This window comes from Grammomys surdaster, unplaced genomic scaffold (genome assembly GCF_004785775.1).
Source record: "Grammomys surdaster isolate TR1022 unplaced genomic scaffold, NIH_TR_1.0 193, whole genome shotgun sequence".
In the NCBI taxonomy this organism is placed as follows: domain Eukaryota; kingdom Metazoa; phylum Chordata; class Mammalia; order Rodentia; family Muridae; genus Grammomys; species Grammomys surdaster.
In genome coordinates this window covers 6,765,291-6,779,661 of record NW_021604638.1, presented here as the reverse complement: position 1 = coordinate 6,779,661, position 14,371 = coordinate 6,765,291, and positions in this window count along the sequence as shown.

Below are 14,371 nucleotides of genomic sequence, written 5' to 3'. Positions count from 1 at the left end.
TAAGTTTGCATATGTACATGTGTGCTGTCGTGAACGTGTGTATGCCACATGTGTATACATGAACATGTGCATGCCACAGACATGCACACAACCATCAGTGGCTGGTGACTACAACCTAGGCAGGGCCCTCCCTGTTTCCCTCTTACTCCTTCTCTCAGGCAGGTTTCCTCCTTGCGGAGAAGGTGGCCTACAGAGACCCATTCCATCCCTTTACTCAGTGTCTTTGACCCACCCTGTGCCTGAACCAAGCAAGCCCAGTGACGTCTGTGCCCCAGCCTGGGATACACATTGGGATACTAGCCTCTCAGGAAGAAGGTTTAAGTACAGATACCTTGTCTCAATACAAGAAAAAATAAGCAATGTACCAGACATGGGGACTGGAGAGATGGCGCAGTGGTTAAGAACACTGGCTGCTCATCTAGAGGACCCAGGTTCAATTCCCAGCACCCATGTCTGGTGGCTTAGAACAGCCTGTAACTCCAGCTCCAGGGGACCCCTTCCAGCCTCTGTGGACACACACACACACGCGCACACACGACATTTACTTATGGACACAAATCTTGTGTAAATAGATACACATCCCTCTGCAGTGGGTGGGAACATACAGTGCTAAATTTTCTTGCTGGTTCTAATGTCCTAGGGCTGGAGTGGAACAGGGCGGATAGGGACAAATGGGTGCTCTGAACCCCTGAAGTAGAGGGTTCTGGGTAACACTGCCTGGTCTGGAGCATACAATGTAGATCAGGCTGGTTCCATTATGAATGCTGGCACTGTAGGTTTGGGCCACTGTGTCTTGTCCTTTAATCTTAGGACAGGATCTCCTGTAATCTAGACTGGCCTCAAACTCACTCAATACGCTAGGATGACTTTGAACTCCTAATCCTCCTGCCTCTCCCTCTCACATGCTGGCAATTATAAAACATGAGCCACCACACCTGGCTTTTTCTTCCTATCTTCCTGGGAATTGAACTCAGAAACTTGAGCAGTCTGGGCAACACTAAAGCTCTGCCTGGCAGCCTCAGCTCGATATGGTTTCTAGCTTTAATAAGCCCTCAGGAGTTGTGTCTTCTACACCCGTCAGCTTCTAGACTGCATCAAGGCAGGTACCCGTTCTTGGAGCCTGGAATTCATTTCCACTTGTGTCATTGGCTAGCTCTGTAGACAAGGCTAGCCCTTGGTATGGCTGACGTTCTCACTGCAGCAACTTAAATCAGTCTGGAGCAGTCCTGCCCTGCGTATCAGCAAGGTGAAGGAATGTGGCCCTTCAGAAACAGTTCTGATGGCTCCTCTGATAAAGTCCTCACAGCAGGGCAGGAATCTCTGAAGGCATGCAGTGAGCCCCAGGGAACCCCAGGCTGCATGGCTGTGTTGTGTCATCTGCTAGGAGACAAGCCAGCATCTGAGCCACTACAGCCCACTGATGCCTGTCAGCATAGCCCTCTTCTCTGTCCAGATTCCCAGAATGCTCAAGGACATGAGCAAAGAGTGCTCATACCGTTCGTTCTCATACAGCAGGAGGCTGCTCTCAACTCAGGCATGCAGCCTGTACTGGAGTTCTAGAACATAACTTGTTCCCAGGCTACCTGGCCAGGAGGGCCAGAGATGCAAGGGAAGCTATTTCCAGCCCTTGGCTGTTTGTCTCAGGAAGGTATGTGCCCTAACGGACTGTCCAAGTGTGTGCTTAGTGACTCAGAAACTAAATCATTAACTCAGCAGTTAGCTGGAGAGCCGCAGCCTGCCTGCCTTCCAGGGATGCCAGGACAATACTGAATGAGGGTGACAGTGCCAGGCGGGCTTCTCGGAGAGATGTAAGCAACCTTCGCCTCGATTGGAATCAGAGAGTAGCTATAACTCAACAGTCCACACAGGGAGCCAGACAAAGAATGATCATTTCTTTGGGTGAATCATGGGGGATGCTGGTTTCAAAACTCACAGTGGGGACCTGAGAGGTGGTTCAGCAGGTAAAGGCACTGCCGGCGAGCCTGATGACCTGAGTTTGATCCCCCAGGAGTCAAACTGGGGGGTCCTGAAAATTGTCCTCTAACCCGCAGATCCATGCCATGGCACACACATATCTACACACATATGTAAATAGATGAGAAAATAAGAACAATAAATAAAAGCACGTGAGGCCTGGGGGCACGGCTCAGTTGGTAGATCTTGCCTCGAATCCACATGGTCCTGGGTCCCATTCCCAGCACAGAATAACCCAGCATTTTGATACATGCCTGTGTGGCCAGCATTCTGGAGGTTAAGACCAAAGGGTCAGGGGTTCAAAGGTCATCCTCAGCTATGTAGCAAATTTGAGGCCAGCTTGAGCTATATGAGACCTTATCAGTAAACAAAGTAACAAATACGTGTAGTCAGGAACAAGACTCCACACTTATAATCCTGGCATCTAGGAAGCTGAGGCAGGAGGATTGAGAGGTGGAGGTCACATTGTTACTACATGAGGAATCTGTATTGTCTCAAAACCACATACATTTCTTTATTAATTTATTTCTGATCTCTTTTGTTTTTTGTTTTTTTTAAATTGGGGGAGAGTGCGAACAACGCCATGATGTGTGAAGTCAGCCTCTCCGCCATTTTTTGTCTTTTGTTTTTTGAGACATGGTTTCTCTGTGTAGCCCTGGCTGTCCTGGAACTCACTCTGTAGACCAGGCTGGGCCCGAACTCACAGAAATCAGTCTGCCTCTGCCTCCTGAGTCCTGGGCTTAAAGCGCTGGCCACCAGCAGCCGGGCTATCCTTTCACCTTTAAGTGGACTCCGGGTTGAACTCAGTCTATAGAGCTGTCTCTCCATAATGAACCTCTCACAATGAGATTGTATTCCATTGTCTTTTATTTATTTGTGAATGTATGTGTTGTTGCCACCATATCACACGTGTGACAATTTGTGGGGTCTGTTCTGTCTTCCATTATGTAGATCCAGGAGATGGAACTTGAGTGATAGGCGTGGCAAAAATGCCTTTAACCACTAAGCTGGCCCAATTGAATTGGGTACGCGTGCGCAGACACACACAGACACACACAGACACACACACACAGACACACACACACACACACACACGATCCACTTGGATGTGGAGTTAAGCTCCCTGCACAGCTCACACCGGCGATGACAGGCACAGCTCTCCGCACTGTGGTCCTCGCCCCCGTGGGATGCCACAGGAAAGCCTGTGTAACTTTGCTGCATCCCAGGGGCCTTGTTCCCTGGGAGCTGGCCTCTCTGCCCTCCTCCCCAGGAGGCCTTGGCTTGTGCTCCCAGTGCCCGTGCCCAGTGGGGCTGGCGTGTGCCTCCAACAGCCGGGCACGCAGAGCCAAGGGAGCCGGAGAAAATCCGCGGTAAAGGGAGGCGCGCCAGCAGCAGCCGGGCTGGGCAGCAGGCCAGGCGGGCCAGGCGCCTCCGCCTCCACTCCTGATGCGCAGACATCCTGCCGGGCTGCCCACTTGCTGTGGGGCTCCCAGGGGAGCTCAGACCCCTTAGAAGCCCTGTGTACGGTCTTGAAACCGAGGAATATGGTCCTGATCCGGAAGGCTGATGAGTCGGCCGTGAAGGTGAAGCCGCTCTGCCAGCCCTCCCTCACCCGACTGAAGGCAAAGGTCACGCCGTGGGCTCTCAGAGCCACCAGTGTGTCTCTACATCAGTGTCTTTGGGATCTTGGTGCCTGTTTCACAGCCCAGGTAGATGACTAGACTAATTCGGCTTCCGACCACAATGTTTTTATTTTTTTTCCTTCCTCATTTAGCTGTGCTAAGACAAACCATACTCAAGAGTGGATGAAATATTTAACAGTGGCCATGCATAATTCATGTCTGGCTGACGCTGCTTTCCGGCCCTCAGCCTAGCCCTCATTAGGGTTTCTCAGACACCCGGCCAAGCCTCTTGCGTCCTTGACATCTGCCCGGCTTGACTTTTCTTCCCAGTGCTAATTGTACATTTTTCTGGGTGAAAGGGAGATAGGATCATGTCCCCTTGGTTTCTTTCTCCATGGTGGCCCTTAATGGAGGGCTTTCACACGTTAGGAAAGGAACCCACCTTCCGCTGCAGAGTCTTGGATCACTGACCAGTGCCCAACAGTATTTCATCCATATTGTAGTATGTGTCCAGGTCATAGCCAAAGCAAAAACTACAGACCCCGTGTGGCTCTTGGGTGTATGTGGGCTTCAAAAAAAGAACCGGAAGAAAGAAAGGAATTGGGGGTTAGTGGTGTGGTCCTGTGGGTAAAGGCGCTTGCTGCCAAGCCTGATGACCCGACTTAAATCCCTCAGAGCGGTAGAAAGAGAATAGACTCCCCCAAGTTGACCTCTGACCTCCACAGGGCACCATGGCGCGTGTGCACCCCACACACATACTCATAAAATAAGCGTTAAATAATTAAACACTTGTGTTTAGTTTCATGTAGTTTGAGACAGGGTCTTACGTGTCCCAGGCTGGCCTAAAACTCACCATCTCCAATCTGTGTTGTGCTGGGGATGGGACCCAGGGTTTGATGTGAGGGGAGGCGGGGTGAGGCAAACGCTCTTCCTACTGCACCGTGGCCCCTAGCCTCCTCCTGAGCTGTATGCGAGCATTCGATCAGGAAAAGGTGATCAACCAAGGGTGGCACACACCTGTGATTCCAGCTCTCGTGAGGTGGAGACAGGAGGATTGGAAGTTCATCCTCAGGTCCATAGCAAGTATGAAGGCTGGCTGGTGTGCAGGGGTGCTGTCAGGAAGGGAGGAGGGAGGGGAGGAGGGAGGGAGGGAAGGAGGGAGAAGAGGAGGGAGAGAGAGAAAGAAAGAGAGAAAGAAAGAAAGAAGAAAGGAAGGAAGGAAAAAAGAAAGGAAAGAGAAGGAGGGATGCAGGTACGTGCTGGGGGTCTGGAGCATGTACCTCTGTTTGGGTTCTATGGTTCATTTGGTTTGTTTTGGAGAAAGGGTCTCACTATGTAGCACAGGTTAGCCTTCAACTTATAATTATCCTTCTGCCTCAGCCTCCCTGGGGATAGAATTACAAAGTGAACCAAAGGCTGGGGTCGCATGGACATCTGTGTATTATGTATTATGACTTTTTTTTTTTTTGAGACAGGGTTTCTCTGTGTAGCCCTGGCTGTCCTGGAACTCACTCTGTAGACCAGGCTGGCCCTGAACTCAGAAATCCACCTGCCTCTGCCTCCCAAGTGCTGGGATTAAAGGCGTGTGCCACCACTGCCCAGCTGCCTGGGTGCCATTCTTATTCAAACCAATAGGAGGAAGCAGGGCTAAAGGACAACCTCTGGAGTGTGTTCTCTCCAACCACGTGGGTCCTGGGGATCAAATGCAGGCCATCAGGTTTTGGTGGCAAGCATTGTGTATGCTGAGCCTTCTCTCCAGCCTGAATTGTGGATTTAGGGATGACCTTGTTTGAGATCATGTCTAGCTTTGTAGCTGGCCTCAAAATGTTCAATCCTCCGGCCCCAGCTTCCCAAGAGTGGGGATCAACCATGTGCCACCAAACCTTTTGTTATTCCTTCCCCCAACCCCACCCCCACCGAATTTATTCCGAAATCAGGTATCACTTCTGAGAACAGCCCCCACAGGCTTAGATGTTGAAATACTTGGTCCCCAGTTGGGAAGGATTAAGAGGTGTGGCCTTGTTGAAGGAAGTGTGTCACTGTGTCACTGGGGCCAGGCTTTGAGACTTCAAAAGTCTGAGTCAGGCCCAGTGTTCATCTCTCTTTGCCTGCTGCCTGTGGGGATGTAGAACTCTTAGCGCCTTCTCCAGCACCATGTCTTCCTGGACACTGCCATGCTCCTCACTACAGTGATAACGGATGATGTCCCTGAAACTGTAACTCAGCCACAAGTAAATGTTTTCTTTTATAAGAGTTGCCTTGGAGCCGGGCAGTGGTGTCACACACCTTTAATCCCAGCACTTGGGAGGCAGAGGCAGATGGATTTCTGAGTTTGAGGCCAGCCTGGTCTACAAAGTGAGTTCCAGGACAGCTAGGGCTACACAGAGAAATCCTGTCTTGAAAAACAAAACAAAACAAAAACAACAACAACAAAAAAAAAAAAAGAAAAAAAAAAGAAAAAAGGAGTTGCCTTGGGCAGGGTGTCTCTTCACAGCAATAGAAAGGCAGCTAAGATACTTTGTTTTCTCTTTTTTTAGATAGAGTTTCACTGTGTAACCCTGGCTGGCCTTGATCTGTCTGCCTCTGCCTCCCAAATGCAGGGATTAAAGGTGTGGGCTGTGTGGGCCACCATACCTAGCTTCTCTTTCTCTTTCTTTCTTTCTTTCTTTCTTTCTTTCTTTCTTTCTTTCTTTCTTCCTTCCTTCCTTCCTTCCTTCCTTTCTTTCTTTCTTTCTTCCTTTTCTTTTCTTTTCTTTTCTTTTCTTTTCTTTTCTTTTCTTTTCTTTTTTCTTTTTTTTGACAGTTTCATGTAGTCCAGGTTAGATCTCCTACAGGCTCTACCCAACTGAGGCTGGTGTTATAGCCCTGACTCTCCTGCCTCCACCCTCGAGTGCTGGGATTACAAGAGTGAATCAGTTTGTGTGCTGGGAATGGAACCAGGTTCTGTGACCTAGTGACGGCACCCCTACCCCTGAACTACACACTTCAAACAAAAGAGGTCTCTAGGGACAGAGTCATTCCTCGGTGACGCAGTGAAGAAGGGAGGGCCATCAAACTTCAGTCACTTGAGATGCACTGCTGTCTATGTCAATATTGGACACACCCTTGATCAAGACAGACACAGTGCTGTCTGCAAGAGCAGCAGCTTTCTGGTAGACTAGGCTCCGCCATCCCGTCCAGGTAAATAAAGGGGATGGGGCGGCATTCAGTGTGTCAGGTGCTCGCTGCAAGGGTGAGATTGGAAGTCCAAGTCCCTTGTGCCCTGTATGTGCCAGCTGGATCCAGCAGCTGCCTGTCATCCCAGCATTCGGGAGGCAGAAAGAGGATGCCTGGTGCAAGCTAGCTGGCTAGCTAGACAAACAGCAAGATTGGGGTTCTAGTAAGAGACCTTGTCTCAGAGAATAAGGCAGAGAGCCATCCAGAAAGACTTCCAACATCAGCCTCTGGCCTACACACACACACACACACACACACACACACACACACACACACACACACACTAACACACACACCAGGTTCACCTGTGCATATACACAGACACCAACATGTGTAAACATACATGCACGCAAACACCATACATGTACAAAAAGAACAGTCTTCCTGAAGCTATCAGAAGTTATACCATCTACGTAACGTCTTGTGAAGAACCCACAGGCAGTTTACCACACCTGCTCTGGCTTCTGGTTGGCCAGATCCCCCAAGTAGACATGGTAAAATGGCTCAAGGCACTTGCTGCCAAGCCTAGCCACCCTTATGGTGGAAGAAGAGAGTCACCTCTGGCTAACTGTCCTCTGATCTCCACATTCATACTGTGACACACATATGCCTGTCCCCCCACCCCGTCCCCTGTACATGTGTACACATAATAATATCTGACTTCCCAGGAGGTTTGTCACTGACTTGCAACACTAGGGATTCTGGGTCACTTTTATGTCTGAGATAGACCCCCCGTGTACACTACTCTATGTCAACTTTACTCCAAGCACAGGATCTGACTGTATGTGTCAGGCACATGTGAAAGGTTGCCACCTCTCTGCTAGAACTGTCATGGACTCAGAGAAAAAGGAGTCTGGGGTCAGGGTGGGTCAAATGTCCTGAGTACAGACTGTGACCTGGCAAGGCTCGGGCCTCCTCCGGGTGCATTTGGAATGTGGGATACTTGAGTGGCTACGGACAGACATTAGCTGCAGACAGATGTTGGCTGCAGCCCAGGCTCCTTGAACACCTGCTGCCCTTGGCCACTGGTCCAGGCAGGTCACAGGGAGGCCACCAACCTCCTTCCGGGCCAGCTGGAGTGAACTCCTTGCTGTCTTCCAACTAAGCCTTTCTTCACCTCTGAGTTCTCAGCTCTCTTAAAAACAGCCTGCTCGATGACGTCAGTGTGCCCTAGACCAGCAGCTTTGATGAACTTCCAAGCAACTAATTGAACCACCACCCAGGCTCTGAGAGGATGTCATACCAAATATGGCCACCAGGGGGCAGGGATGCCCGGAACCGAGTTAGAATTTGCCATCGTTAATCCCTGGAGCACAGCGCCAGGGGTCTATTCTGCAGCCTGGCAGGGACTTTCCAGCTTGCACAGTCTGGTGGGGCACTGAGCTTCAGGTTCATTTGTGTCCTTTCCTGAGAGCCCACACTGAATTTCTCCCCATCATCTTCTCCCAGGGAATCTGTTTCTGCAGCCTCAGCAGCAGCTCCTGGCACGGCTATGATCCCAATGCATGCTCGCCAACCAAGAGGACCCTGCCTGGCAGGTTCACCCGTTACACTGTGGTCTGGCCAACTCTGCCCTGTCTTGAAAACACCAGCTTGTTCATTCCACTCCCAGCAGGTGAGGCTCTCTGTCTGCCAGACACTCTTGGGTGCCATTTCTGGGATAAACACACAGCACCCTTTGGAAAACTGATAAGCTGCACTGCAGCACTAACTAATGAAAGAAATGAGGCACAGAGAGGTTAATCAACTCTACCAAGGTCACACAAGGTAGTGTGCACCAGTATTTGAACCTACATGGGTTGAGTCTACCCGCTGGATGGTGGCCATCAGAATTGGTTCCCTCCAAAGCTACCTGCCACAATGAAGAGGAACTAGCTAGGCAAGGTAGGACATACCTTTAGTCCCAGTACCTGGACAGCCAGGGCTACTTAGAGAAACCAGTTGTAAACCCCAAAACAACAGCAAGTATAAAGAGAGAGAAAGAGAGAGAGAGAGAGAGAGAGAGAGAGAGAGAGAGAGAGACCAGAGCAGAGCCTGGGGACATTTGATTTCTTTTCAGCCCTTTTTTAAAAGAAAAGAAGAAGCTGGGCCATGATGGTGCAGGCCTTTAATCCCAGCACTTGGGAGGCAGAGGCAGGGGGATCTCTGTGAGGTTGCCTTGTCCAGGACAGCCAGGAATACACAAAAAAAAAGAAGGAGAAGGAGAAGAGGAAGAGGGGAAAGAGAAGGGGAAGAGAGGGGGAGATGGGGAGGAAGAGGAAGAAGAGGTGGAGGAAGAGGGAGAGGAGAATGGGGAAGAGGAGGAAGAGTATGTGTTTTGGGGTGTGCACATGTCACAGCACAAGAGTAGAGGTCAGAGGTCAACTTGAAGGGACCAGTTCTCTCCTTCCACCATGTGGGTATGCAGCTCAAGCCCTCAGAGTTGGCACCAAGTCCCCTTACCTGATGAACGGTCACACCAGCCTTGATCTCCATTCTTCCTGGGGCCTCACTGAGCTCAACAGAGGAGGATATTCATACATTTTGTTCAGAAAAACTGTCCATAGGGTATGGGCAGATACCAGCTTACCCTGTGGCTGGCACTTGGTGGGCATGCGTGTTAGCCATCGAGGGCTGTGCAAACTTGCCTGAAGAGAAATGAATATAAATTCCTGTCCACTCCAGACAGGGCACTATGGGCCAGCCAGAGCCATCGTCCTGCCTAAGTCCAGCTTGCTGAGCCAATGAGTTTACTTTGGCTTCAAATGGGTGCCTAGGTGACCCCAAACAAGCTGCCAGGTCACTAAAATGCCTCAGCCCGGCATCTGTTGCTGTGATAAAACACCATGACCAAAAGCCACTTAAGGAAGAGGGAAGGGTTGGCCTTTCTTCCTGAGGATGAATCGTTCCGAAGTGGCCACAGGAAGCCGGAGCAGGAAGCTTAGCTGTACACAGGAAACAGCAAGAGAAAACTGGAAGTGGGGTGAGACTGTAACCCTCAAAATCCACTCCAACTGACAGACTTCCTCCAGCAGGGCTGTGTCTCCTAAAGGTTGCATAGAGCTCTCACCACGGAACAGCGGCACCAACTGGAGAATAAACGTTAAATACATGAGCCTATGGGGGACATTTCTCGTTCAACCACCACACCCCATGTGAGTGACATCTTCCCTATTCCCTATGGCCACATGGATGGAGTCCCTTCAGTTAACAGCCCATCATCTATATGGTCTTTCCTTTTCCTTTCCATTCCTTTCCTTTCTTTTCTCTGTGTAGTCCTGGCTATCCCTGGACATGCTTTGTAGACCAGGCTGGCCCCAAACTCATAGAGATCCACCTGTTCTGCCTCCTGAGCACTGGGATTAAATGTGTGTACCGCCATTCCCGGCTTCATTCTTTTTGGTTTTGTTTTTGTTTTTTTTTTTTTGGTTTTTTGAGACAGGATTTCTCTGTGTAGTCCTGGCTGTCCTGGAACTCACTCTGTAGACCAGGCTGGCCTCGAACTCAGAAATCCACCTGCCTCTGCCTCCCAGGTGCTGGGATTAAAGGTGTGCGCCACCTCCGCCCGGCGCTTCTACACATTCTTAAAACCACATGTGACAGGGACAGAATTTATATCCAACTGGAGTTGGCTGGAATCTCAGGTGAGAGCTATTGACTCTCCCTAGACCCTTCTGAGACAGACCAGCAACAGACCTTGTTTGAGGCCCCCTTGTGGTGAGTCGCAGCTGCTCTGATGAAGATGGCAGGGGCTGCTAGGCATGATGGGACTTCATTCCTCGGGTCAGACTCTTCCAGGTTGAGTCCTGGTCTCTCACTGATTAGCTATGATGACCGCAATGCTCAACCTCTCCAGGCCTCAGTTTTCACCTCTGTTCAATGGGGACATGGCAGGGCTGATGTTCACACTGGTGTGATGGGAATCCAGCGATCTGGGAATAGTGCCTGGCACAGGGTGACACTTGGGCCACCAGTGCGATGGATGACACTTGCAGAGCTTAGAAGTGCCACAGTGGAGCGAGCCCAGAACCTGACACAAGGGACTAACCCCCGGATCTTCCAAAACTCAAAGCTAAGGCCACGTCCCACACCAACTAACTCAGTGTCAGGATTCGACCTGGACGAGGTCTGTAGCCAACAATCCCTGGGACTGACAGGATGAAGGCAAGAACTGACTCCCCCAAAATGTCCTGACTTTCACACTTGTGCACACACACACACACCTACCCCCAACGATAAACAAGTTAACACAATGAAAGTTTAAGTACACACATAAAAAAGGGGTTTCCATTGTGTGCACAATTTGTGTATTTTTTTGTTTCTCCTCTCTTTGAAATAGGAAACTCATCAAGGCCTCGAACTTGATATGTAGCCTAGAAGGCCCTTGAATTCCTGTTTCTCCTGCCTCCACCTACACTGGGGGCTTTACAGTCCTGCACCAAGACAGGGCTTGGATCTGGATGCTGAAGTCTGGGCTGAGAGAACCTTGAAAGGCAGATTTACTGTTGCGTCCCCAGAAGTGAAGCCAGAAGATGCGGGAGTAGAAGGGCGTGACCTGGGGCCCAGCTCATGGCTCCGGGGATGTCTCAACGATGGGCAGGCACCCCCCACTCCACCCCACTTATAGCCACCCCACCCCCACTCCCATCCCCAGGCCTTGCTGGGGCCCCGCCCCCACCCACAGGGACGTCTAAAACCGGCTGCAGTTCTAAGACAGCTTGGGCGCCAGAGGGAGCTCCAAGGGACTGGCCTGGCGTCTTCCCGCAGCTGGCTCAAACTGGTTTGGGCAGGGTGCGGCCTCTGCAGGCTGCATTCCAGGCCTCGGGCTAGCAGTGCGTTCCAGGCCTTTCCAGGACCACTTGGGGTAGAGCCCTCTGAGAGGCTAGACCCTGTGCAAATTCAGCTCTTTGTTTAAAATCTTTGCTGCGGCCTTGGGCTGGGTCCTTGGCATGGGGCCTTCAACAGATGAAGCCCTGAATCGGGGTGTGTCAAAACCAATTAGTGGCTGACTTGGTGGAAAGAGCAGGCCAGCTCCCCATTTCTCCCGGGTCCCCAGTTCAAAAAGTGAGGTGGGGCACCCGATTCTAAAAACACAGTGATTTCTGGCTTCCCCAACTCTGCCCAGGGTGTGACAATTTCCTCAGAAATTGACAATTTCCCTAAGCCACTCACATTTTAAACTTAAATTCCAGGCCGGTGTTTTGAGAAAGGGGATCACCTAGCCCAGGCTAGCTTCAAATGTACAAGTAGCAGGGAATCACCTCAAACCTTGATCCTCCTGCCTCTCCCTCCCAAAGGTACTCTAAAGGTTGGTTATAACCAACTTCAAAGAAACCCGGCCTTCCAGATATTCGAAACTTCAGCCATCTGTCACTCCCCAACGTCCTCTCTCACCCCAAAATTACCACCATGCTGAATGAAGCTTCAATTCCAGTTCCCGCCATTCCTAGGTCTTGTGGCCAGGCCACAGCTGAACCAAAGCAATATAGCCAGTGCCTGGTGACAGTGGAATGCCCTGCCTAGCCTCAGCCCCTCGCTCACCTCCTCTAGCCTTTCTTCTGGTTATCCATCCAGTGGCTTGTGCTGCTTAGTGCTGTTGGCCAACCCAAGGCCAGCTTGGGCTCTTACAGCCATCCCCAGCCCTGGCAGGCTTGCTAGAGGGTGGGCGTGTGACACTGAAAGAACTCAGAACTAGACATGTCATAGCCATGATGAATGGATGGCCATGTGTGGCCTCAGTAGACTCCCTTTCTAAGTGCCCGGGGACCCAAGGTTCTGCCAAGAATTTTCCAGAAGATGCTGGGCAGAGAGGTGGAGGGTCTGAGTGGATGTGTAAGATCAGTCACACATCCGGAAGTGGGGAGTCAGCAGCCCCAGAGCACACAAAAGCCAGGTGGAGCGAGTTTAGATCCCTCCCGAGGGTCGTCAGATAAATGAACTCACACAGACTTCGGAGGAAGGTCAAGGGTGGTGGATAGTTATTCCCAACCCTAAGACCAGCCTATTTAAAAATAAATGCAATATTTTAAAAGACATCAGCTGGAAATTCAAAACTAGACTATGGTCTGATCCTTTCCCCTTTTGAGCTTTCCAATTTCGATTAGAAGGAGGGCCTTCTCTTTAGCCCAGGCACTGCAGAATTTGGGTGAGCCTCCCAACCTGGGTGACTCAAATTCTCGCTCTCTTTCTCTTTCCTCTCTTTCTCTCTTTCCCTCCTTCTCTCTCTTTATTTCTTTTTGGGACCCACTAAGTCTGGTCCACTCACTTTACCAGAATCCCAGAATCCCACCCGCCCCCCCAACTTTTCCAAACACATTATATTTTTATGTGTGTTACATTTACTAATTAGCGTATGTGTTCATGCGTGTGTCACATGCGCCCGCACGGGTGTGTAGAGGTCAGAGGGCAATCTCAAGGAGCCAACTACACAAGAGTCGTGGGGGTCTAACGCGGGTCCTCAGGCTTGGCTTCAGCACCTTTCATCTCTGAGCCATTTTATTTTGTAAGCTAGGGTTGGAGCTTATTTTAGCTGGGAGGACGCACCCCCCAATACCTACCCCTTTCCTAATTTCAAGAACTCTCAAATAGGGCTTGGTAAGGGGTGAGGGGTATGTGGGGAGGCTTTTGAGACAAGGTCTCATGTAGCCCAGGCTGCTCTCGAACCTAACCCACTTTAACCAAGGATGCTGACTTTAACTCTCGCTCCCCCTGCGTCTATCGGGAAGCGCTGTGAGACACAGCACCTGCTCTGATTGAAAACCTCCCTGTGGGTTTTTAACAAGCAACGGGAGCTGGTTTACAACAGTTGTCCTTGGCTGTTGAAAAAGCAACGGGAAAGCAGAGCGCAGCACCCGAGCTCCGCGCGTTGCGGCCGCTGCAGAGCGCGCTGCTGCCACTGGGCGGCGCTGCGCGCTCGGCCGGCGTCCGGTCCTGCGACCGCACCTGCTCCGCCTCCGCCAGGCGGCCCTCCGGGCTACAGCGGCGAGCCAGGCCAGGACATCCTCCTGGACGCCGGTCAGTGAGCAGTGGGGCAAGCGAGTTCGCGCTCTCCCTGACTCCAAAGTCTGAGGCAGAGGTAAGGGCGGTGAGTGCGGAGGAGCAGAGCGGTCTCTAGCTTGGAGATCGTGGCCCTGAACCGGGAGCGACCTCGATTTCACCGCGCCATCAACGGGGGGCGGGGACCTGAGGTCACCTTTCCGGAGCCCTGCTCTCCTGGGGCTATCCAGAGATGCTCCTGCCCCAGTGGCAGCGGACCAAAGCCCATCCCCTCCTGGGTCCACCACCACCTCCACCCAAGTTCCGTCCCCACCCGGGGCTCATATCTCCTCCCCCCCGTCCCCTCCCCCCCCTTCCCATTCCCACCCATCTCTCTTGCATCCTCACCCTGGTCCCATCCCCACCTGGGACCCGTATCCTCTTCCCCACTCTTATTCTCCACCCAGATCCCATCCCCACCTCGGTCCCATCCTCATCTGGGACCTCTGACCACCCTGGTCCCATCGCTACTTGGAACCCAGCCTTATCTGAGACCCAGCCCACAAGAGTCTCATCTCCATGCAGGGACCCCAGCGTCCCCAGGT